At 45.5% G+C, this 26071-nt stretch overlaps 1 protein-coding gene across 4 annotated transcripts in view; it reads left to right on the plus strand.

Moving 5' to 3' along the window:
* DPP6 (dipeptidyl peptidase like 6) overlaps positions 1–26071 on the plus strand; it is a 767208-nt gene that overhangs the window by 644167 nt on the left and 96970 nt on the right. The window lies entirely within an intron of this gene.

Consider the following 26071-nt stretch of genomic DNA (forward strand, 5'->3'; position numbering starts at 1 on the left):
TCCAAGGGCGGCAGCCGTGGGAAGGTAATAAACCAGAGGACCTAGTGGAGGAAGGTGTACTTGCAGGTTCCCCGGTGCATCTCTGGGCCAGTAAGAGTCAGTCTCCAGGAAGAGGAGACTATGTCCTGCCTTCAGGCAGAAAAGGGGGAGTTTTTTGGGGTTTGCTGCTTCCTAATTGCCTTCAGCTCAAAATAATTTTCATGTCAAAAAGGCGTATTTTGGGGGTGACATATTCTGGTTTCCTTCAACACTAAAGGAACTAATCTAGAAAAGGTAAAAATAAGACACTTACTTTGTGGAGGGATGGAAAAAGGAAGGAGACCTAAATAATGTCCTCAAAGATCTAGGCAGGGACAAACAAAGAAATATGTAACAGTAACAACGTAAGTGCCACAAAATAGGCATCAGTTCTTCTCAGAATTTTGCTGAGGGAGTGAGAGATCCAGAGTAGGGCCGGGGGAGGAGGGCTTGGAGGCCCAGGCAGGATTTGGCCACACTGGGACGTGGCTAGAGGGATATTCCAGGACCCGGGAGGGTGCCCGGCAGTTCCTGGATCGGGTGTGAGGCCCAGTTGTGGTTGTGGATTGAATTATAAAACTGTGTGTGACCCTAGGGCTATTTACATTCTCCTTTTCTCCTTCCAAACTGGGCGTCTCCGTTTGCTCGTTTGCTCGCTCCCACCCTTATCCTTCCCTTTGCCCTGCCCTCAGGAGCAAGGGTGTGGCTGTCGTGTCCCCTGGGCTGGTGGCTGTGTCCCCTGGGGGCCTCACACAGCCGGAGCTGGGTCCCACCTTCTCCCATTCCACAGAGGCGGGGGCAGAGGACCCAGAGGTTAAGGGATGGGTCTGAATCCACACAGAGCCTGAGGGGGGCCCTGAACTCAAGCCAGGCGGGGTCACCCCTCCCTCCCCGCACAGCCTCCACGGAAAGATGCAGAGAGTTCCGGAAGGCCAGGGGTCACTTCGGCAGGCTGGTCAGCGCCATCGACAGGAAGAAGTCAGACGTTTCCTCTGTCAGCCGTCTCACCTTTATGCCATTCACTTCCCGTCTTCTGTTGTTTGCTTGTCATCCAGCCTGAGCTCCCCTCCAAGAGTTCTCAGGCGAAGATGAAGACCGGGTCCCAAATCCTTGCCCTGGGAAACTCCTACTGGCATCGGCACGTGCCAGGTGGTGGGTTAGGCCCGTGATGGCCCCTCCACCTGTGGCTCGAGTCCAGGTACCGCGGCGCCTCGTGATCAGTGGTCATGTGCAGCGTGGCGGGAGCATGGGTGGGGAGTGCCAGGGAGGGCGTCACACACAGCCCCGCCACTCACGATGCCAGAGCAGAGCTGAGGCCACTAAGGATGGTGACCCCTTGGCACTGGGCCGGGGGAGCGGGGGCGATGCCTCGCAAGCCTCTCCAGGAAGCGCAGGCACAGCTTGTCCCGTGGGTGGAAGAATCTAAGTGGAAAGCAGTATGCCCGCGGGTCCTGCAGTTTCTGCCATTTCACAGCGAAGCCCAGCTGCACTGACAGAAACAAAAGCAGGTGTTTTTTGCTGATTTCTTCGGGCCTCTGCGGAGCTGCTGAGCTGGGTGTTGAATTAAGATGCAGCAGATCCCCAGCAGGATCATGCTGAAGACATGTTGCGCTACGCTGATGTGTGTTTCTATTCTCCTCCTACAAACACCCCGTCAGATGCGGTCCAGCCGCCGGCCCGGGGCGCCCGTCCCGACTGCCTGGCAGCATCAGGTCGTCAGGGGGTTGTTCACAGAGCCTGAGAAGGGAAGCAGGCGCTGTGTCCCCGATGCTTCCGGGCTAGCGACGGCCTCTTCCCGCCCACCACCCCTCACTTTTATTTCACTTCCGTGTATTCACTTTACTTTCCAGCACCAAGATCTAGATGTGCCCTGTTCAGGGCACACCTTCCTTGGTCAGTGCAAGAGTTCTCGTGTATTTGCGCTTTTCAACTTTATTCTCTACCCTCATGCTCCCCCACCTCTTAGGCACGGATTTAAACTGTGTTTGAGCAGCCTTTTCCCCGTCAGTGTTTGTAAAATGTACTGTTGCCTGTGTGTGTGCGCACGTCTGTGTCTGTGTGGATCTGTTGCCTCTTTTCTCACCCGGGACTCTGTAAAGACCTAGCGCATCAATATGTGTGTGTGCAGCTCGCCGCTTCTAACTGCGCACATTCCCAGGAAGCTTGCCCTCTCGGGGGCGCCGCTGCCTCCAGGCTCCTCCTACAAGTGCATTGCCCGTGATGCATCGTCTTCTGACCTCGAGAGGAAATGCAGCTTCTTTCTGCCCAGTCTGTAGGAAGTATGGACTCCCTGAGAGACTGGTATATTCGATCCAGTGCAAGCCTTTATTCAGGATTAGGGACAAGACAGAGGTCATCAGAGCAATGGAAACATCACAGAAAAACAGGGTCTTCATTCCTAATGACCTGAGCCCCACTCCTGTCAACAATTAACCACCACCTCCATTCTCACAACCACTACCATCACTACCACCACCACCACCACCACCACCATCATCACCACCACCATCACTACAATCACCTCCTCCACCACCACCATCATCACCTCCTCTACCACCATCACCACCATCATCAACACCATCACCATCACCTCCTCCACCACCATCACAGTCACCACCATCACCATCACCACCATCATCACCATCACCACCACCACCATCACCACCACATCATCACCACCACCACCATCTTCGTCACCATCATTATGACCACCACCATTGCCACCATCACCACCACCTCCATCACCACAACAACCACCGTCACCACCACCTGACTTGCCCATCGTTGCTTTTTTAATTAGGGATAGAACCAAGGCTTGAACCCAAGATTCTGGACACCTAACCCACCACTCATACCGTTGTTCAAGAGTTTTCACATCTCCTGTGTTTCACTTTGTGCTGAAACTTTCAGATGGCACAAAGATAGAAGACAATTTCTATAAGTCTCTTCTTCCTAGTTTCCTCCATCAGGGGTGTGGCCAGGGTTTGGGGTTTTTTAAAAGCTCCTCAGGTGATTCAGAAGTGTGGCCAACGTGGAAAACCCCTTCTCGGGAGCAGTAGTTTTCATCTGGGATGGAAAGTCTGTCTCATTTTCAATTTTTTTATTTTTTTTAACATCTTTATTACAGTATAATTGCTTTACAATGGAGTGTCAGTTTCTGCTTTATAACAAAGTGAGTCAGTTATACATATACATATGTCCCCATATCCCTTCCCTCTTGCGTCTCCCTCCCTCCCACTCTCCCTATCCCACCCCACTAGGTGGTCACAAAGCACCAAGCTGATCTCCCTGTGCGATGCGGCTGCTTCCCACTAGCTATCTGTTTTACGTTTGATAGTGTATATATATCCATGCCATTCTCTCACTTTGTCCCAGCTTACCTTTCCCCCTCCCCGTATCCTCAAGTCCATTCTCTAGTAGGTCTGCATCTTTATTCCTGTCTTGCCCCTAGGTTCTTCTGATGATTTTCTTTCTTTTTTTTTTTAGATTCCATATATATGTGTTAGCATACGGTATTTGTTTTTCTCTTTCTGACTTACTTCACTCTGTATGACAGTCTCTAGGTCCATCCATCTCACTACAAATAACTCAGTTTCGTTCCTTTTTATGGCTGAGTAATATTCCATTGTATATATGTGCCACATCTTCTTTATCCATTCATCCAATGATGGACACTTAGGTTGCTTGCATGTCCTGGCTATTGTAAATAGAGCTGCAATGAACATTTTGGTACATGACTCTTTTGAATTATGGTTTTCTCAGGGTATATGCCCAGTAGTGGGATTGCTGGGTCGAATGGTAGTTCTATTTGTAGTTTTTTAAGGAACCTCCATACTGTTTTCCATAGTGGCTGTATCAATTTACATTCCCACCAACAGTGCAAGAGGGTTCCCTTTTCTCCACACCCTCTCCAGAATTTAATGTTTGTAGATTTTTTTTTTTTTTTTTTGCGGTACGCAGGGCTCTCACCGCTGTGGCCTCTCCTGTTGCGGGGCACAGGCTCCGGACGCGCAGGCTCAGCAGCCATGGCTCACAGGCCCAGCCGCTCCGCAGAACACGGGATCCTCTGGACCAGGGCACGAACCCACATCCCCTGCATCAGCAGGCGGACTCTCAACCACTGCGCCACCAGGGAAGCCCTGTAGATTTTTTGATGATGGCCATTCTGACCTGTGTGAGATGATATCTCATTGTAGTTTTGATATGCATTTCTCTAATGATTAGTGATGTTGAGCAGCCTTTCATGTGTTTGTTGGCAATCTGTATATCTTCTTTGGAGAAATGTCTATTTAGGTCTTCTGCCCATTTTTGGATTGGGCTGTTTATTTTTTTGATACTGAGCTGCGTGAGTTCCTTGTATGTTTTGGAGATTAATCCTTTGTCAGTTGCTTCATTTGCAAATATTTTCTTCCATTCTGAGGGTTGTCTTTTCATCTTGTTTATGGTTCCTATGCTGTGCAAAAGCATTTAAGTTTCATTAGGTACCATTTGTTTATTTTTGTTTTTATTTCCATTTCTCTAGGAGGTGGGTCAAAAAGGATCTTGCTGTGATTTATGTCATAGAGTGTCCTGCCTATGTTTTCCTCTAAGAGTTTGATGATGTCTGGCCTTACATTTAGCTCCTTAATCCATTTTGAGTTTATTTTTGTGTCTGGTGTTAGGGAGTGTTCTAATTTCATTTTTTTACATGTAGCTGTCCAGTTTTCCCAGCACCACTTATTGAAGAGGCTGTCTTTTCTCCACTGTATATTCTTGCCTCCTTTATCAAAGATAAGGTGACCATATGTGCGTGGGTTTATCTCTGAGCTTTCTGTCCTGTTCCACTGATCTATATTTCTGTTTTTGTGCCAGTACCATACTGTCCTGGTTACTGTAGCATTGTAGTATAGTCTGAAGTCAGGGAGCCTGATTCCTCCAGCTCCGTTTTTCTTTCTCAAGATTGCTTTGGCTATTCGGGGTCTTTTGTGTTTCCATACAAATTGTGAAATTTTTTATTCTAGTTCAGTGAAAAATGCCAGTGGTAGTTTGATAGGGATTGCATTGAATCTGTAGATTGCTTTGAGTAGTAGAGTCATTTTCACAATGTTGATTCTTCCAATCCAAGAACATGGTATATCTCTTCATCTATTTGTATCATCTTTAATTTCTTTCATCAGTGTCTTAAGATTTTCTGCATACAGGCCGTTTGTTTCCTTAGGTAGGTTTATTCCTAGATGTTTTATTCTTTCTGTTGCAGTGGTAAATGGGAGTGTTTTGTTGTTGTTGTTTTCGGGTTTTTTTGCAGTACGCAGGCCTCTCACTGCTGTGGCCTCTCCCGTTGTGGAGCACAGGCTCTGGACCCGCACGCTCAGCGGCCATGGTCCATGGGCCCAGCCGCTCCACGGCATGTGGGATCTTCCCTGACCGGGGCACGAACCTGTGTCCCCTGCATCGGCAGGCAGACTCTCAACCACTGCGCCACAAGGGAAACCCAGGAGTGTTTTCTTAATTTCACTTTCAGATTTTTCATCATTGGTGTATAGGAATGCAGGAGATTTCTGTGCATTTTTTTGTATCCTGCTACTTTACCAAATTCATTGATTAGCTCTAGTAGTTTTCTGGTAGCATCTTTAGGATTCTCTATGTATAGTATCATGTCATCTGCAAACAGTGACAGCTTTACTTCTTCTTTTACGATTTGGATTCCTTTCATTTCTTTTTCTTCTCTGATTGCTGTGGCTAAAACTTCCAAAACTATGTTAAATAATAGTTGTGAGAGTGGGCATCCATATCTTGTTCCTGATCTTAGTGGAAATGGTTTCAGTTTTTCACCACTGAGAAGGAGGTTGGCTGTGGGTTTGTCATATATGGTCTTTATTATGTTGAGGAAAGTTCCCTCTATGCCTACTTTCTGCAGGGTTTTTATCATAAATGGGTGTTGAATTTTGTTGAAAGCTTTCTCTGTATCTATTGAGATGATCATATGGTTTTTCTCCTTCGATTTGTTAATATGGTTTATCATGTTGATTGATTTGCGTATATTGAAGAATCCTTGCATTCCTGGAATAAACCCCACTTGATCATACTGTATGATCCTTTTAATGTGCTGTTAGATTTCGTTTGCTAGTATTTTGTTGAAGATTTTTGCATCTATGTTCATCAGTGTTATTGGCCTGTAGTTTTCTTTTTTTGAAACATCTTTGTCTGGTTTTGGTATCAGAGTGATGATGGCCTCATAGTATGAGTTTGGGAGTGTTCCTCCCTCTGCTATATTTTGGAAGAGTTTGAGAAGGATAGGTTAGCTCTTCTCTAAATGTTTGATATAATTTTCCTGTGAAGCCATCTAGTCCTGGCTTTTGTTTGTTGAAAGATTTTTAATCACAGTTTCAATTTCAGTGCTTGCGATTGGTCTCCTCATATTTTCTATTTCTTCCTGGTTCAGTCTCGGAAGGTTGTGCATTTCTAAGAATTTGTCCATTTCTTCCAGGTTGTCCATTTTATTGGCATAGAGTTGCTTGTAGTAATCTCTCATGATTCTTTGTATTTCTGCAGTGTCAGTTGTTACTTCTCCTTTTTCATTTCTAATTCTATTGATTTGAATCTTCTCCCCTTTTTTCTTAATAAGTCTGGCTAATGGTTTATCTATTTTGTTTATCTTCTCAAAGAACCAGCTTTTAGTTTTATTGATCTTTGCTGTCGTTTCCTTCATTTCTTTTTCATTTATTTCTGATCTGATCTTTATGATTTCTTTCCTTCTGCTAACTTTGGGGGTTTTTTGTTTCTCTAATCGCTTTAGGTGTAAAGTTAGGTTGTTTATTTGAGATGTTTCTTGTTTCTTAAGGTAGGCTTGTATAGCTATAAACTTCCCTCTTAGAACTGCTTTTGCTGCATCCTGTAAGTTTTGGGTAGTTGTGTTTTCATTGTCATTTGTTTCTAGGTATTTTTTGATTTCCTCTTTGATTTCTTCAGTGATCTCTCGGTTATTAAGTAGTGTGTTGGTTAGCCTCCATGTGTTTGTATTTCTTACAGATTTTTTCCTGTAATTGATATCTCATAGTCTCACAGCGTTGTGGTCAGAAAAGATACTTGATATGATTTCAATTTTCTTAAATTTACCAAGGCTTGATTTGTGACCCAAGATATGATCTATCCTAGAGAATGTCCCATGAGCACTTGAGAAGAATGTGTATTCTGTTGTTTTTGGATGGAATGTCCTATAAATATCAATTAAGTCCATCTTGTTTAATGTATCATTTAAAGCTTGTGTTTCCTTATTTATTTTCATTTTGGATGATCTGTTCATTGGTGAAAATGGGGTGTTAAAGTCCCCTACTATGATTGTGTTACTGTCGATTTCCCCTTCTAAGGCTGTTAGTATTTGCCTTATGTATCCTGTGTTGGGTGCATAAATATTTGCAATTGATATATCTTCTTGGATTGATCCCTTGATCATTATGTAGTGTCCTTCTTTGTCTCTTGTAATAGTCTTTGTTTTAAAGTCTACTTTGTCTGATATAAGAATTGCTACTCCAGCTTTCTTTTGATTTCCATTTGCATGGAATATCTTTTTCTATCCCCTCACTTTCAGTCTGTATCTGTCCCTAGGTCTGAAGCGGGTCTCTTGTAGACAGCATACATATGGGTCTTGTTTTTGTATCCATTCAGCCAGTCTGCGTCTTTTGGTTGGAGCACTTAATCCATTTACATTTAAGGTAGTTATCAATATGTATTTTCCTATTCCCATTTTCTTAAATTGTTTTGGGTTTGTTGTTGTAGGTCTTTTCCTTCTCTTGTGTTTCCTGCCTAGAGAAGTTCCTTTAGCATTTGTTGTAAAGGTGGTTTGGTGGTGCTGAATTCTCTTAGCTTTTGCTTGTCTGTAAAGCTTTTAATTTCTCTGTCAAATCTGAATGAGATCCTTGCTGGGTAAAGTAAACTTGTTTGTAGGTTTTTCTCTTTCATCACTTTAACTATGTCCTGCCACTCCCTTCTGGTTTGCAGAGTTTCTGCTGAAAGATCAGCTGTTAACCTTATGGGGATTCCGTTGTGTGTTACTTGTTGTTTTTCCCTTTCTGCTTTTAATATTTGTTCTTTGTATTTAATTTTTGATAGTTTGATTAATATGTGTCTTTGCATGTTTCTCCTTGGATTTATCCTGTATGGGACTCTCTGTGCTTCCTGGACTTGATTCACGATTTCCTTTCCCATATTAGGGAAGTTTTCAACTATAATGTCTTCAAATATTTTCTTAGTCCCTTTCATTTTCTCTTCTTCTTCTGGAACCCCTATAATTCGAATGTTGGTTCAGCATTTATTGTTGTCCCAGAGGTCTCTGAGACTGTCCTCAATTCTTTTCTTTCTTTTTTCTTTATTCTGCTCTGCAGTAGTTATTTCCACTATTTTATCTTCCAGGTCACTTATCCAATTCTTCTGCCTCAGTTATTCTGCTATTGATCCCTTCTAGAGTATTTTTCATTTCATTTATTGTGTTGTTTATCATTGTTTGTTTCATCTTTAGTTCTTCTAGGTCCTTGTTAAATGTTTCTTGCATTTTCTCTATTCTATTTCCAAGATTTTGGATCATCTTTACTATCATTCTGAATTCTTTTTCAGGTAAACTGCCTATTTCCTCCTCATTTGTTAGGTCTGGTGGGTTTTTATCTTGCTCCTTCATCTGCCGTGTGTTTTTCTGTCTTCCCATTTTGCTTATCTTACTGTGTTTGGGGTCTCCTTTTCATAGGCTGCAGGTTCGTAGTTCCCGTTGTTTTTGGCATCTGTCCCCAGTGGCTAAAGTTGGTTCAGTGGGTTGTGTAGGTTTCCTGGTGGAGGGGACTAGTGCCTGTGTTCTGGTCGATGAGGCTGGATCTTGTCTTTCTGGTGGGCAGGTCCACGTCTGGTGGTGTGTTTTGGGGTGTCTGTGGCCTTATGATTTTAGGCAGCCTCTGTGCTAATGGGTGGGATTGTGTTCCTGTCTTGCTAGTTGTTTGGCATAGGGTGTCCAGCACTGTAGATTGCTAGTCATTGAGTGGAGCTGGGTCTTGGTGTTGAAATGGATATCTCTGGGAGATTTTTGCTGTTTGATATTACGTGGAGCTGGGAGGTCTCTTGTGGACCAGTGTCCTGAAGTTGGCTCTCCCACCTCAGAGGCACAGCCCTGACACCTGGCTGGAGCACCAAGAGCCTGTCCTCCACACGGCTCAGAATAAAAGGGAGAAAAAAAAAGAAAGAAAGAAGACAATAAAATAAAATAAAGTTATTAAAATAAAAAAATAATAATTATTAAGAAAAAAATTTTTAAGTAATTTAAAAAAAAAAAGGACAGACAGAACCCTGGGACAAATGGTAAAAGCAAAGCTATACAGACAAAATCTCACACAGAAGCATACACATACACACTCACAAAAAGAGGAAAAGTGGAAAAAATAATCTTGCTCTCAAAGTCCACCTCCTCAATTTGGGATGACTCGTTGTCTATTCAGGTATTCCACAGATGCAGGTACATCAAGTTGATTGTGGAGATTTAATCCGCTGCTCCTGAGGCTGTTGGGAGAGATTTCCCTTTCTCTTCTTTGTTCTCACCCCTCCCGGGGGCTCAGCTTTGGATCTGGCCCCGCCTCTGCGTGTAGGTCGCTGGAGGGCGTCTGTTTTTTGCTCAGACAGGACGGGGTTAAAGGAGCCGGTGATTCGGGGGCTCTGGCTCACTCAGGCCGGGGGGAGGGAGGGGCACGAGTGCGGGGCGGACCTGCGGCGGCAGAGGCCAGCGTGACGTTGCATCAGCCTGAGGCACGCCGTGCGTTCTCCCGGGTGAGTTGTCCCTGGATCCCGGGACCCTGGCAGTGGCGGGCTGCACAGGCTCCGCGGAAGAGGGGTGTGGAGAGTGACCTGTGCTCGCACACAGGCTTCTTGGTGGCGGCAGCAGCAGCCTTAGCGTCTCATGCCCGTCTCTGGGGTCCGCGCTGTTAGCCGCGGCTCGCGCCCGTCTCTGGAGCTCCTTTAAGCAGCGCTCTTAATCCCCTCTCCTCGCGCACCAGGAAGCAAAGAGGGAAGAAAAAGTCTCCTGCCTCTTCGGCAGGTCCAGACTTTTCCCCGGACTCCCTTCGGCCAGCCGTGGAGCACTAGCCCTCTGCAGGCTGCGTTCACGCCGCCAACCCCAGTCCTCTCCCTCCGCTCCGACCGAAGCCCGAGCCTCAGCTTCCAGCCCTGCCCGCCCCGGCGGGGGAGCAGACAAGCCTCTCGGGCTGGTGAGTGCCGGTCGGCACCGATCCTCTGTGCGGGAATGTCTCCGCTTTGCCCCCCGCACCCCTGTGGTTGCGCTGTCCTCCGCGGCTCTGAAGCTTCCCCCTCCGCCCCCCGCAGTCTCCACCCGCGAAGGGGCTCCTAGTGTGTGGAAACTCATTTTCAAATTAAAGATACTGTCCCCCACCTCCATCCCTGAATTTGCCATCCTACTGACATATTTCTAATCTAGTTTTTTGTCTTTATATTAAAGTCTGTGGGAAGATATTTGTTTTACTGAATTTGATTTCCAAATTTATTTGAAAGTGTTTGAGGGACAAATTACAAATGCATAAATGATCTCTAATACCCACAGAGCTAGACCTCACTCTGTTTCTACCTCATGTGTTAAAGTAATGACCTGGGTACCGAAATATTCAAATAAGTTCATCTTAGGAAGCAGTTGAAGGGGATTGGCTCCACCAGACAGCTTTTGTGTTGACGGTATCAGATCAGGGTGTGCTTTTTATTATCCATGAGGGCAAGAAGCTCTTTGTGGTGACGGCAGAAACATGGAAGCTCCAGTCTGGAGAAATGCCGGATCTTTATTCTGTTGATGCATTGAAAAGGGAATTCTCAATGTTACTGTTGATCACAGGTGTCCGTGTTCTCATCAGTCAAAATGTCCAGTGCTCCAGAAGCCTGGAAATCTGGTCTCGGGTGTCCAGGTAAATCCCTTTCTGGTGAAGAGCACATGTGCTGCATCGTTCTGGTCTGTTTGAAGGGGCAGCCACATGGTTCTGAAGACACTGTAACTAGATATGCGAGGAATGATTAGTGTTTGGCAGACTTACACAGAGCAGGAGACATCAGAAAAGTAAACCGTGCCTCTGCCTTCCCGTCCCCGTAAGTAAGACCCCTCCATTCGCCAACAAGCTCTATCAGCCAGCAGAACTGTGTTGACATTTGAAGACGTCAGCAACACACCGGACAGGATTTTCAGGCCCTGTCACAAGGCTGGGTGAGCCAGAGGACAGTAAACTCAGAGGGCGTAGTGACAGGTACAGGTTTCCCCCATGGACCGCAGTTGGCACATCCACACAGAGTGGATGGCAGCTGCAGGAGAGTGGGATTTGGCAAATTCGTCTGCCGCCTTGTTTTGAAATGTGTCAGCCTGCACTGAGGCATGAACGAGTGGGGTTCACACCTGCCGCCCGAGCAGGCCAGTCCCTCACACCTGTCCTCCAAAGGGCTGCCTGTTGCTGGGACTCGGGCTGGAAGGGCTCTGAAAGTTGCCCTTGTTTTCCTTCCGTTTCCTCCACAATTCACAGAGGAGGCAAGGGGACCCCCAGCAGGCAGGTGACTTGCTCAGTCATGCTGATTCTGCGCGGCCAGGCCTGGCATCCGGGTTGCCACATCTGCTGTCCTCTGGAGTGCCATTTGTTTCTGCTCTGCCCGTTCAAGCTCTCCCTGCTCCCGGATCTCTGTGAGCAGACCCTTTCCCACCACCGGCTGTGTCCACTTGTACCTCATTCTCAGAACTGGCGCTCTGAGGTAGACATTCCGAGGAGGAACGGGATACAGTCCTGCCCCTGAAGACTGATGAGTGGACGGAAGATAGCTTCCTTCACCCTTGGCGGGTGGGGTCTCCTGGGGACTGAGTTCTTCCCATCTCTACTGCCGGGCTTTTGGATAAGTCTTTTCTCCCCTCTCCCCGGGGTCTGATTACAAGTCAGAGAATAACTGCGTCACTGGGTCTTTTGAACTGAATTACAAATGGTCTCTAGCGGACCCGTCCCTTCTCCTGGTTCTTCTGTCTTAGCCTGAAATCTTCAGAGTGCCGCCCGACATGGTTCTTTCCTTCCCAGTGGGTCACGCGTCTGTGACAGCAACTCGTAGGGATCCCTGCACACACACAGGCGGCCGCCCCCCGGTTGTCATTTGAGGGACAAAAGCCCACGCGCTGTCTAAAGCACTGACTATCAGGGCTTACGGCCCTTCGCCTGGGAGCATCAACATGCTGAAGTGTGTCTGTGTCCAAACACAATCTGGACTTTGCTAGGCAGAAGGACGCAGAAGAGGGCCCACTGTGATAGGGAGAACGCACCGATCTCGGAAATCTGTGAGCATCTCACAATCAAACAGGAGCAGGTTTTCTTTCGTAGGGTAAAGAAGGAGGGTCACAGAGGTGGGCTGAACCTCGGGAGGGGAAGCCGGACAAGCGGGGGAAATGACCAGTGGGGTGGCGCAGGGAAGCATCCCCCTGTGGTCAGCTGGTCCCCAGGAGAAGCTGTAGGGGTGCAGTCCATGTTCGGGGGGTGCGCTTGCTCAGGCTTGGTGTGAGCAGAGCTCAGGGACCTGAAGGGAGTAGAGGGGCCTGACAGGTCTGGCGCAGGGCGGCCAGCAGGCAAAGGAGCCATCAGTCAGCTATGTGACGGGGATGGGCACTGCGGGGGGGGGGGGTCTGAGATGGGGCATTGGGCCTGGGGGAGGTGACCGTCCCGTAGCCAGCACAGGGTGAGGGTGGAGGTGGTGGGCTCTGAGGGGAGGGATATGGACAAGGTACGCGTTGCAGAGAGGAGCCGAGTGGCTCTCCACGTGGGGCTTGGCAGCAGGCCTCGCAGAGCTCAGCGTAGCCCCGCCACAGGCACCCTCGCTGAGAAAGTGGTGTCATGGAGAGAGTACCTGGCGGGGCCGGCCAGCCCTGCGGAGGACTGGGCGACTGCCTGACCTGCCTGTGCCCAGAGGCCACTCCTCAGGTTCCTTGTCTGCAAACGGAGGGACCCAGTCCCTTGGCATCTCAGGACCCTTCTGGCTCGGAGTCCATCAGGGCTCAGGATGTTACCTGGGCACGTGGACACCTCAGCTGTTGCTTCCACCTCAAGTGAAGCACTCCGGGCAAGGACAGCTGTGGTCAGGGGGCTGCTGTGGCCTCTCTCTCTGTACTGTCAGTGTCCCAGCAGGAAACGAAGGGATTGATTCCCACAGCATCTAACCAAGGCTCTGTGCAGAAAGGGGGTGGGGGAGGAAGCCCAGCAGGCACTGCAGTGCCTGGGTCTCTGCTCCTGTCCCAGGTCGGGAGGGGCAAGGGAAGTAGGAGCGCCCAGATCTCAGGGACACAGAGCCCCGTGGAGCAGGCCGACAGCGGCGGCTGGACCGTGTGCAGGAAGCAGTGGAATCAGTACCCGCCCTCCCTTTCTCCCATGCTTTGAGCTCCTGCTGGTGCGTCCACGGGGCAGCCAGAGCCCCGTGAAGCCACCTGTGCAGGTGAGCTCGCCCCTCCCCAGCACAGAACAGGGTGGGAGAGATGCAGGGGGCCCGCAGAGGCACAGGGATGGCATCCAGCATCTCCCCAAGTGGCACCGGGAGTCTTGGTGCCCAGCAGGTGCTTAATTTATATTCTACTGAGTGGACAGGTCAGGTATGTGGGTGGGTGGATGGATGGAGGATGGATGGATGGAGGGACAGACGGATGAACAAAGAGGTGGACAGGTGCTGAGTGTGTGGAAATGACAGGCTGGAGGAGGGGTGCCTTGAGATTTATCTACACTTCCCCAGTTCAGAGGATTCCCTTCATGTTCGAAGCATGCAAACTGCTGAGTAAGGCCTCCACAGTCCCTTGGACGACACCCCCTCTCATTCCTCATCCGATATCTGGCTCTGCATGGTAGCCTCACTCAGACAGAAGGGAAAGGTCACATGGCCTCTTCCTACGTTGAAAGTGAAATTATGGAAATATACATCAAATAGTGCCTTGTTTTACAGTCACACCATTCTTGTATTCTGCAAAGTGCAATCTGCCTGCAGCTGTTTTTGTGCAGTTCTGTGGCTGCCCCGAGCACGTCTCGGGTGTGGAGCCGTACACTCGATCCCAGCAGCATTTGGTATGTGGTGTCATTTCAGTTTGTTCAACGATGCCTTCTATTAAAGAACATCATTTTGTTTTTAATGTCCCTCTCAAAGTATTTTTCTGCTCCAGCTTAATCCATGGAATAAACGTCACTGGAAAATGGCAGCGTTAATCGCAGGCTCTTTATTTCACTAGATAAGCAGGCCTTTCTCTCCCTTGCCCTTTACTGCCACACAACTGTTAGAACCTTTGCCAGAATTCGGAAAACCAAGAAGTGAGGCACATTAATCCCTGCGAGAGAAGCCGTGCTCTGTTAATATTTTATGGCAAACAAGTGGGCTAATAAGAAATTCATGTACTGCTCGGGAGGACTTGCTGTGTTTTGATTTGAAGGCATGTTTGGCTGGAGATTCGTACGAAGGTTGTAATATTTCCTCAGCCAAGCTGTGCTTTTCAGCAGCCGCTGTTCCCACGTGCTCGCAGGCTCGGCATGACCCTGCTGCCGTCTATCAGGGCGGTTCTCACCCTGTACTGAAATCTGTGGGTTCTGTGTCTGTCTCCCCACAAACTGTGGGTTCCCCTATGGCCAGGCTTTGGGCCTCTGCCTTCCAGCACCTGGAAGTGTGTGCACACAGAGCCCAGACTAAATAAATGCTCTTTGAATGAGTGAAGGAATTTATGGCACATAAAGGGCTTTAGAATAAAGAAAATTGGTAGCATTTCTTCCAGCATCTTGGCTTCCTGTTGTTTGGTTTCATGTTCTCTTTAAATGCACCTTTTACAATTCTCAAAGTATAATTATCTATTTTCTGTGATTATCAAAATGCTTCTGTATCTCACTTCATCTCAACATTGGATCAATCCTTGTGTCTCTCAAAGCGCAGCCCCATCTCACCTGAGATTATTCTACTTCAAATCCTATTTTCTCCTCTCCTTTAACTGCGGCCACACTTCCCTTTATTCTGAAGCACCTTATCTGCCTACGAATTCGTTTATTCACTCAAAGAACATCTAGTGAGGGCAGAGATGGAGGTGGGGTTAGAGATCTGTGATTACGTGGCACATGGAGTGTCCTCATGTGGTCTGCCCACCAGGCATCACTTGGGTCACTTAGTTTGGAGGTTCTCAAACTGGGACACCATTAGGATCAGCTGGGGGCCTCGTTAGACCACAGGTGGCTCAGCGCCACCCAGAGCTTCAGATTCAGTGAGTCTGGGGGGAGGCCTGAGAATTTGTATTTCCAGTACTTCCCAGGGGCTGCTGGTCTGGGGACCCCATCTGTGGACCACCAACTCCAGTAATTAAATGTGGGGTGCAGAGACCATTTCCCCTCTAGTGCCGTGAGCTTTGGCAGATTTTTCAACAGGTACCCAGTGCCACCGTTTCTGCTGTGATCATTTCTCCCTGGACAGGCCCCGCCTCCCCGAGTGTGGGTGACAACATGGGGTGCCTGCTGCCTGGGTGTACCCAGGCCACACAGGACCTGTGGAGATGGCTCTCCCATATCCATCCATGCTTCTTGCAGGTGGCAGTGTGTGTGTGTGTGTGTGTGTGTATGCATTTTATTTCCTCTATGGGTTACCTTTATAAACTTAAATAATACTCTTACAAGTTTCTCTCATATCACGTTAACTACAGGCAAGAATTTGTAGCTCCCCAATTTGTAAGATGGATCTAGAAGTCCTGCCCTTTCCTACAGGTGTCTTCCCTGTCTCTCCCACCTAGAAGCTTCAGTCTTTTTTATAATTTTTATATCATTGAAGTTGATGGCATTTGCATCCTGCCCTGAAACGATAACTAAATATTCCTTATTTATCTATAGGTTGATTCTAAAACACTAAAATCAATAAATAGCATTGACTTTATCTTAAGTAATTAGCTCTCTTGGTAGAGCTAAGTAGCATCCTCTGATTGTGTCTCTTTTTTGTTGAGCTTTTTGTTCTTCCTGGAGTTTTTAGTTGTTTTTATGTTTTACATGAACTATTCGATTTTATCACACTCTCACTTTTTTCCCCACACTCTATCAGGTTTTCTCTTGCATTGGCTTTTTCTCCAAATCTGTCTCTCCAAGTCCACTCCACTGCCCTGACTCTAGTCTGGACTAGTTATTCTTTATAACATCTGCACTAGTGCCACCCTGAGACTCCCTGTTACTCCTGTCCCACGTTGGAGCCACTGTTTCTTAGATCTCATGTGATCTTCTTTCTTGATTTACTTCCACTTTGTATGGAGTACATCCTCCAGGTACTTTCCCAATGAAGAACCATGGGAAGTAAACTTTCTGAGTTCTTAAATATTTTAAAATGTCTCTTTTGCTTACATCTGTTGAAAATTTTACTTATTTGTAGAACTGTAGTTTGAAAATCATTGTCCCTCAATTTGGGGGTGTAATTCCATCTCACATTCAGTGTTGCTGATGACAAGCCTGATGTTTATCTGATACTCGTTCCTCTGTGAATCATGTACTTTTTTTTCCCTATAAGCTTTTAGGATGAAGTAACATATCTAAATGTGGGTAGGGTTTCTCTGTTTTTGTCATTCGTCATCTGTCTCATCCAGAGACTCTCAGATGACACTCCTGTCCAAGCACATTTCCCAATCCCACACTGTGTTGCACCTCGACCTCCAGGTCCCCCAGATTTCTCTGGGATTAACTCTGCAGATATCTTGAGCTGCTGCTTTTCAACCAGGCTCGTCCCTCGTTACTCTTATGTCTGCATCCTGTCTTCTAGAAATGTGGTGAAACCTTTCCTGTTATCTTTATTAGTGTGGGTATATACCTATTTTACTCCTTCATTATCACTGCAGTTATGTTTCTGGAGAGAGAAGACATGAATAAATGTGATGAACCCACCAACTGAAATTGGAAACTTTCAGTTACCCTTAATAACCTTCTTCTTATTTAAAAGGTCATCTCTGCACTATAGGAAATAATAATCACTTGCCATTCCACTACCCATTGGTAAGTAGTGTGGGTATTTTGATAAATTCTCCTATGACACTTTTTTCTAGAAACACACACTTGTTCTTTATTTGCTTTTTTGTTTTTTAGTAAGTCATCTTCCCAGCACCATTTATTAAGTCTTCCTTTCCCCAATGATTTGGGTTGACAATTTTATTAAATATTAAATTCTATTATTTATTTTTTTTAATTTTTTAAACATCTTTATTAGAGTATAATTCCTTTACAATGATGTGTCAGTTTCTGCTTTATAACAAAGTGAATCAGTTAAACATATACATATGTCCCCATATCTCTTCCCTCTTGCATCTCCGTCCCTCCCACCCTCCCTATCCCACCCCACTAGGTGGTCACAAAGCACCAAGCTGATCTCTCTGTGCTATGCGGCTGCTTCCCACTACCTATCTATTTTACGTTTGGTAGTGTATATATGTCCATGCCACTCTCTCACTTTGTCCCAGCTTACACTTCCCCCTCCCTGTATCCTCAAGTCCATTCTCTAGTAGGTCTGCATCTTTATTCCCATCTTGCCCCTAGGTTCTTCTGACCATTTTCTTTTTTTTTTTAGATTCCATATATATGTGTTAGCATACGGTATTTGTTTTTCTCTTTCTGACTTACTTCACTCTGTATGACAGTCTCTAGGTCCATCCACCTCACTACAAATAACTCAGTTTCGTTCCTTTTTATGGCTGAGTAATATTCCATTGTATATATGTGCCACATCTTCTTTATCCATTCATCCGATGATGGACACTTAGGTTGCTTCCATCTCCTGGCTATTGTAAATAGAGCTGCAGTGAACATTTTGGTACATGACTCTTTTGAATTATGGTTTTCTCAGGGTATATGCCCAGTAGTGGGATTGCTGGGTCGTATGGTAGTTCTATTTGTAGTTTTTTAAGTAACTCCATACTGTTCTCCATAGTGGCTGTATCAATTTACATTCCCACCAACAGTGCACAAGTGTTCCCTTTTCTCCACACCGTCTCCAGCATTTATAGTTTGTAGATTTTTTGATGATGGCATTCTAACTGGTGTGAGATGGTATCTCATTGTAGTTTTGATTTGCATTTCTCTAACGATTAATGATGTTGAGCATTCTTTCATGTGTTTGTTGGCAATCTGTATATCTTCTTTGGAGAAATGTCTATTTAGGTCTTCTGCCCATTTTTGGATTGGGTTGTTTGTTTTTTTGATATTGAGCTGCGTGAGTTGCTTGTATGTTTTGGAGATTAATCCTTTGTCAGTTGCTTCATTTGCAAATATTTTCTTCCATTCTGAGGGTTGTCTTTTCACCATGTTTATGGTTTCCTTTGCTGTGCAAAAGCTTTTAAGTTTTATTAAGTCCCATTTGTTTATTTTTGTTTTTATTTCCATTTCTCTAGGAGGTGGGTCAAAAAGGGTCTTGCTGTGATTTATGTGATAGAGTGTTCTGTCTATGTTTTTCGCTAAGAGTTTGATGATGTCTGGCCTTACATTTAGGTCTTTAATCCATTTTGAGTTTATTTTTGTGTATGGTGTTAGGGAGTGTTCTAATTTCATTCTTTTACATGTAGCTGTCCAGTTTTCCCAGCAGCACTTATTGAAGAGGCTGTCTTTTCTCCACTGTATATTCTTGCCTCCTTTATCAAAGATAAGGTGACCATATGTGCATGGGTTTATTTCTGAGCTTTCTATCCTGTTCCATTGATCTATATCTCTGTTTTTGTGCCAGTACCATACTGTCTTGATTACTGTAGTTTGTAGTATAGTCTGAAGTCAGGGACCCTGATTCCTCCAGCTCCGTTTTTTTTTTTTCCTCAAGATTGCTTTGGCTATTCGGGGTCTTTTGTGTTTCCATACAAATTGTGAAATTTTTTATTCTAGTTGTGTTCAAAATGCCAGTGGTAGTTTGATAGGGATCGCATTGAATCTGTAGATTGCTTTGAGTAGTAGAGTCATTTTCACAATGTTGATTCTTCCAATCCAAGAACATGGTATATCTCTTCTTCTATTTGTATCATCTTTAATTTCTTTCATCAGTGTCTTAAAATTTTCTGCATACAGGTCTTTTGTTTCCTAAGGTAGGTTTATTCCTAGATATTTTATTCTGTTGCAGTGATAAATGGGAGTGTTTTCTTAATTTCACTTCCAGATTTTTCATCATTAGTGTATAAGAATGTAAGAGATTTCTGTCCATTAATTCTGTATCCTGCTACTTTACCAAATTCATTGATTAGCTCTAGTAGTTTTCTGATAGCGTCTTTAGGATTCTCTATGTATAGTATCATGTCATCTGCAAACAGTGACAGCTTTACTTCTTCTTTTCCAATTTGGATTCCTTTTATTTCTTTTTCTTCTCTGATTGCTGTGGCTAAAACTTCCAAAACTATGTTGAATAAGAGTGGTGAGAGTGGACAGCCTTGTCTTGTTTCTGATCTTAGTGGAAATGGTTTCAGTTTTTCACCATTGAAGATGATGTTGGCTGTGGCTTTGTCATACATGGCCTTTATTATGTTGAGGAAAGTTCCCTCTATGCCTACTTTCTAGAGGGTTTTTATCATAAATGGGTGTTGAATTTTGTCGAAAGCTTTTTCTGCATCTATTGAGATGATCATATGGTTTTTCTCCTTCGATTTGTTAATATGGTGTATCACATTGATTGATTTGCGTATATTGAAGAATCCTTGCATTCCTGGGATAAACTCCTCTTAATCATACTGTATGATCCTTTTAATGTGCTGTTGGATTCTGTTTGCTAGTATTTTGTTGAGGATTTTTACATCTATGTTCATCAGTGATATTGGCCTGTAGTTTTCTTTCTTTGTGACATCTTTGCGGGTTCTGATATCAGAGTGATGGTGGCCTCGTAGAATGAGTTTGGGAGTGTTCCTCCCTCTGCTATATTTTGGAAGAGTTTGAGAAGGATAGGCGTTAGCCCTTCTCTAAATGTTTGATAGAATTTGCCTGTGAAGCCATCTGGTCCTGGGCTTTTGTTTGTTGGAAGATTTTTAAGCACAGTTTCAATTTCAGTGCTTGCAATTGGTCTCTTCATAGTTTCTATTTCTTCCTGATTCAGTCTTGGCAGGTTGTGCATTTCTAAGAATTTGTCCATTTCTTCCAGGTTGTCCATTTTATGGGCATAGAGTTGCTTGTAGTAATCTCTCATGATCCTTTGTATTTCTGCAGTGTCAGTTGTTACTTCTCCTTTTTCGTTTCTAGTTCTATTGATTTGAGTCTTCTCCCTTTTTTTCTTGGTAAGTCTGGCTAATGGTTTATCAATTTTGTTTATCTTAAGAACCAGCTTTTAGTTATGTTGATCTTTGCTATCATTTCTTTCATTTCTTTTTCATTTATTTCTGATCTGATCTTTATGATTTCTTTCCTTCTGCTAACTTAAATTCTTATATAAACTATTCTGTTTTCATGTACACCATTGTGATGTAAAGCTGTCCATCACTTGTAGACCTACTGATTGTTACACCAGTAAAAAGTCTATGCTGTATCATTAGCAACTTTTGGTATAAATCCCGTCTCATTAATCTTCCTTTTAAAACCATCTTGGCCATTTTTGAACATTTCTCCTTATATATGAACTGTAGAATTATTTTATTAGATGCTCTCCTCTCAGAAAAGAAGCCCATTGATCTTTCTGTTAGAATTAAATTCATTCCTTTAAAAAATATTAAGTATTTACCACATGTGAGGCATTAGGCAAGGTGCTGAAGAAATAGAAAGGAATGAAGTGGGTTCAGTCACTACCCGCATGAAGCTTAAATCTAATCAATTCAGGTCTCCCCAAACTGATGATTATTTTGAAAGTTTCTCATGTTTAGTTTCCTGTTCCAGACATGTAGCATGTTTGTATTCCCATATCTTAAATGTTCTCTTTGTTTCATCATTTGTGATGGGTGCTACCTTTGTTTTTGTTTGTTTGTTTTAAGAAAGAATCTTTTTTTTAATTTATTTAAATTTTATTTTTTTGGCTGTGTTGGGTCTTCGTTGCTGTGCATGGGCTTTCTCTAGTTGTGGCGAGTGGGGGCTACTCTTCGTTGCAGTGCACGGGCTTCTCATTGCGGTGGCTTCTCTTGTTGCAGAGCACGGGCTCTAGGCGCATGGGCTTCAGTAGTTGCGGCACGCAGGCTCAGTAGTTGTGGCCTGCGGACTCTAGAGCGCAGGCTCAGTAGGTGTGGCACACGGGCTTAGTTGTACCGCGGCATGTCGGAACTTCCTGGACCAGGGCTCAAACCCGTGTCCCCTGCATTTGCAGGCGGATCCTTAACCACTATGCCACTAGGGAAGTCTTCTACCGTTGTTTTTAATCTTCCTTAAAAGATTTACCCAATGTTTATAATTCTATGAAATATTCACCTAATATTTATTTTATTTTATATTATTTTTATCACTTAATAATTACTTTTCATATTTGCATTCAAATTCATAATCAAATTGATAGTAGTTTAGGACTGGCTATGGATGAATTGGTTTTAGAGATCATCTTCTTACATGTTAAGCTTTTAATTTTGAACCTTCAATTTTGAATAGTTTTTAATTTTTTGAATTTTTGGATTGGTATATTCAAGTAGAAGATATGCTTTAATCAAGAAGATATTGGTGGTTAAAAACACATTGAGGTATTAAATACCATTAGACCCAGAACAGCAGAGAAATCTGAGATCAGCATAAATTTGTGTCGTCTCTCAAAACTTATTTGCTTATAACTGGATTGTTGTGGCATTTCTTTTTTCATAGATCTCTAAGAGTCTATCAGAATGTGTTCAGGTGTTTTGTTAGTTTCCCTGGAGTATGAAAACCCTTTAATCTGCATATTCACGTCTTAGCTGCGTAGGCATCTTTCATGGTGTCTTTGGTGACTGCCTCTCTTCCCATCACTCTGGTTCTTCCGTGAGGAGCACTTACGTTCTCAGATGTGAGGACCATCTGCCATCCTCCGTCTTCCTCTGGGACCCCTTCCTCTGCCTTCTGGGGGAGCTTCCCAAGTTTTCCTCGATTTCTCTGGATCACTTTTCTGTAATTTTCAATTTCAGTTTTGTTAGCCCCCTCATTTCACCTCTTTGATCTCATCCTATATTTTTACAGTCATGTCCTTCTTCTGCATTTCTACTATGATTTCCCCTTCTCGTCTGTATTGTTTGTCTGACCTTCCTAGTTCCCCACCTCAGAAAGGAGAGGTCCACCCACACCTGATATTTGGCGACAGACAAGATGTGAAGGTTACGTTCGGCTCCTCTCCCTGAGCCTCCGGCGCTAGTTGAATCCTTCTCGGGTGGATTCGGGAAGACGCAGTCTGACCCATATCTATCTGGGTGCCTCTGCTGGGCTGAGTTGAGATTTTTCTCTGACTTCTTGGAATCTTTTTTTTTTTGACATTCTAAGTCAGTTAGTGTCCATGGCAAACTATGATGTTGTTAACCCCGAGGTAGTGAAGGTCTGGCTCCCCAGATTTCTGGCTGTGCCAGCCCAGTGTTTCTGAGGATCAGACAAAGGGGAAGAGAAAAACCGTTTCCTCCTGCTGCCCACTGGCTGCTTCATACGGTGAAGCAAACTCGGGCCACCAGACTTCATCCACCTCCAACTGCGTTACAGCCAGAGGCTTTCAACGTTCATTTTCAGTGACGTTATGACTTTTCACCTTTCTGTGCATTGATAGGCACATTTAACGCAAAGTTGGTAAAGGCTGACTCCGCTCTGCTAACCAGACGTGAGTGTGCTTGGCGCCTGCATGTGTCTGTGGAGTCTACGCTCGACACGACCGTGTGGCGTGTGGGGCCGCCAGACAGACCCTTCCCCAGACAGTCAGCGGTAACGTGACACGGGCCCGGCCCGGGCCCTCACCACGGGCCTTAGAGTCAGAGTCTAACAGCTTTGCAGTTAGGGAAGATGGAAAATGTGTTAGGAACCAGGAGACCTTCCCTTACTCCAGTCAAGGCTTTCTGCTTAGGGAAAGCTACGTTAAGGGAGTCCCTGTTTTATTTTCCTTTCCATTAACATATGGTGTGGCTACGAAGCCTTACGTTGCAGAAGAACGTCATTCCATCCAAAGCATCGCTGCTTTGTGAGGGTCTACACCTCATCACCAAAGAGCTGCGGGTGCACCTTTAAAATCAGCTTATTCTTGGCAATGCTGTATCTTTGCAGGCAGACTTGATTACTTAAAATAACCAAAACTGGTTTGGCACCAAGTCTAGTCATTGATGCCACTCACAGAATTAGGAAATATTGATTAAAAACGAGATGTTGCTGTACAGGTAATGAGACCTGTATGGCTGTGACGTTCTGAAGGCAGGTCAGGTGAGAGGTTCCCAAGGTGTTTGATGAAGGGTAATGCGATTGGAAGCAAAGGTCCTGAAATACCACTTATTCTCGGAGAGGTTATTATGTCATCTTTACAGAGTCCTTAATGATTTTTATTGTTTCAAGAGTTTTAAAAAAATATTTCTCATTATATTTCATCACCATAAAAGTCTCTAAAAGTGCCATCCAAATTTTGTGAACTTCCTGCTCCACAGATGAAGGAACTGAGGATTCAAGTTCCATACAGTATTAGTTGTAGAAGCAAAGCTCTCCCAGTCTCTGCAGGAAGCTGCATCCCGCCCCTTCGTCCAGGTGACAGTCCACACCCTGGCCAAGGTTCCACTGAACTAGGCAAAGTGGGTCCACATTTAACCATCCTAATTTGCAGTACAATTATTTTTTTCCTCTGTAAATCATGTCCCATATTACAAATTAGGAAAGTAAAAAAAGAGAGAGTGCGAGGCTCTAGCGCTCACTTTAACTGGGCACGTGGTTGCGTTTCTAGGAAGTAGGGAACCTCTAGAAGGTAGCGAGCCTCTGCAGGGTGACGGTCCTGACTCTCTCCAGCCCCATGAAGCGGGTTTGCCACTGCATCTCCCTGTTTTCTGGCGGCAGCTTGAAACATGAACACTAAAGTGGTTAGTTGGCCACACGACTGCGTTGATGCCGCCCGCCCAGCCCCACCCCCAGGCCAGCCTCACAGCTCAGTGATGCTCTTGTGTGATTCGCTCCAAAGGTATCACTCAGGAGTTTCTTACCAGAAAGAGAAGGTTTGCATTCATCTTTTTATTTCCAGTTACAATGGTTCTCATATCGAGTTAGGACATAGAAACACTGAGAATAGTGTGTAATCACTGACTGTCTCTTTCTGGACCAAACTCTAGTCCAGCTCCTCTGAATCCTCTCCGCAAACAGGCCTTGACATTCACATTTCCAGGTGTGTTTGCATCACCCACTTGCAGCCAGGATCCTCCAACCCTCAATGTCTGATCACCTTTCTCAGCCCCACCTCCCCCAGAGGTTGTCTGGCCACCTGGCCTGCCTTCAGCAAGAGAAAGTTTGGCCAGAAGCCCCTTTATCCCTGATGTTTCCTCTTAGTAACTGTCCATCCACTGGCCCCCACCTGCTCCTTGGCAGGAAGTTTACACTTTCCTTCTTGTATTTGGAGTTGAGCCCCATCCCCCTCCCACCGCAAAGCCTCGTTGTTTGTGGCCCTCATACCGATCGCAGTAGCACTGAACGCAGTCAGCCTCACCTTTTAACCATGTCAGAATAATTTCTTCTTTCATATTTGGCGTAAATGAAGATTATGCAAAAGAACACCATAAAAATGAGAAGAAATATTTCCGGCAAATGGAAACAAGATTAGGGACTCCCCTAATTATCAATAGTATGAAGGCCACAGAAAAAAACAGTCATCCTGGGAGATCTGACTTTGCCTTCCTTGATTTCATCCAGATGGGATATATTTAAGTGCAGCCTGTCTCCATAACCTCATATCACACCTGGACAGGAACGTCTGCGTCAAACGGATCCAAAAACGGGAGTTAACTCGGGTCCATCCACCAGGCCCTTCAGTGCCAGGCCCTCTTCAGTGTCTGTCTGACAGGGCATAGAGCCCATCTATGACTTAATTAAAAATTAAAAGTGTTACATGTGCAGCATGGGCTGGGCACAGACCGGACATGTCTCATGTCTGCAGACATGCAGGCGATGGTCCCATCCCGTCGTTAGAGACGTGGCTCCAGTCCTCCCGGCGGTGAAGCGGCAATAGCAAAGCAGGAGCCACAGAAGCCGCTACAAGGCTGTGTTGTTTCCAGAGCAGGAGCCGTGAGAGGACAGGGTGGGATCCCGTAAACATGCAGGCCCAGGGTCCCCGGAGCAGATGGTAAGAACAGGAACAGCTGGAGTTCAGAAAATCACAGAAATCGAGGAGGTGGAAAAGCGTAAGCGCTGGACTGCGCTGAACGACTCTCCACCACGTGCTCAGCGAATTCATGGAGCCTGTGTCTCGCGCTCCAGGGCCTGTCCGCCCTACCCTCCCCGCCCCACGGCTCAGAGGCCTCCACCACCGTGTGTGCCAGGTGCTCCTGACTTTGGTTAAATTAACAACAACTGTGATTAACAGGCAGATTCGAGAAATGGACGCCACGGCGATTTAATCCCCTGGTTAGCTGAAGCCTATCTGAAAGCGCCTGGTTATTTAGACTCTTCTGTTGACAGTAATTACTGAACGTGCTGGTTCTCCTTCCAGCTGGCCCGGCATCATCCAGTGAACGTGCTGCATCTTAGTGATAAAGGATCTTGTCAGACATGAAGCCATCATTCTGAACACGAGATCTCATTACAGAGAGTCGGGGCAGGCGGTGAGGCATGTGTTCTCGGGCCTCTAGAAAGAACGGTCTCGGAATTCACCTGAGGATATTATTTTTGTGCAGTTATTTTCCCGTCATTTCCTTCTAGCTCTTAAGTGTACATTTTTTCCTAAAAATTCCGTTCTTGGAGGGCTCTGGGTAGTTCAGTTAAGGACTGGGAGCCCCAGTATCCTCCCCGCCCACACCCCCGCCACCGCCGGCTACACTATGGGGTGTTCAGGTTTGGATGAAAGCAAGTGCGTGACGTCTAGGGTGTCACATCAAGTCCACCGGGCGCCCAGAGCCGCGAACCAGTTTCCCTAGTTAGCTCGAGAATGCCCCTGGGAACTTAGGGAAAGGAACACTGAGGCTTCCGCGGCTCGGCCCGCGGGGAGGGGA

This window comes from Stenella coeruleoalba (genome assembly GCF_951394435.1).
Source record: "Stenella coeruleoalba genome assembly, chromosome: 9".
Classification (NCBI taxonomy): Eukaryota; Metazoa; Chordata; class Mammalia; order Artiodactyla; family Delphinidae; genus Stenella; species Stenella coeruleoalba.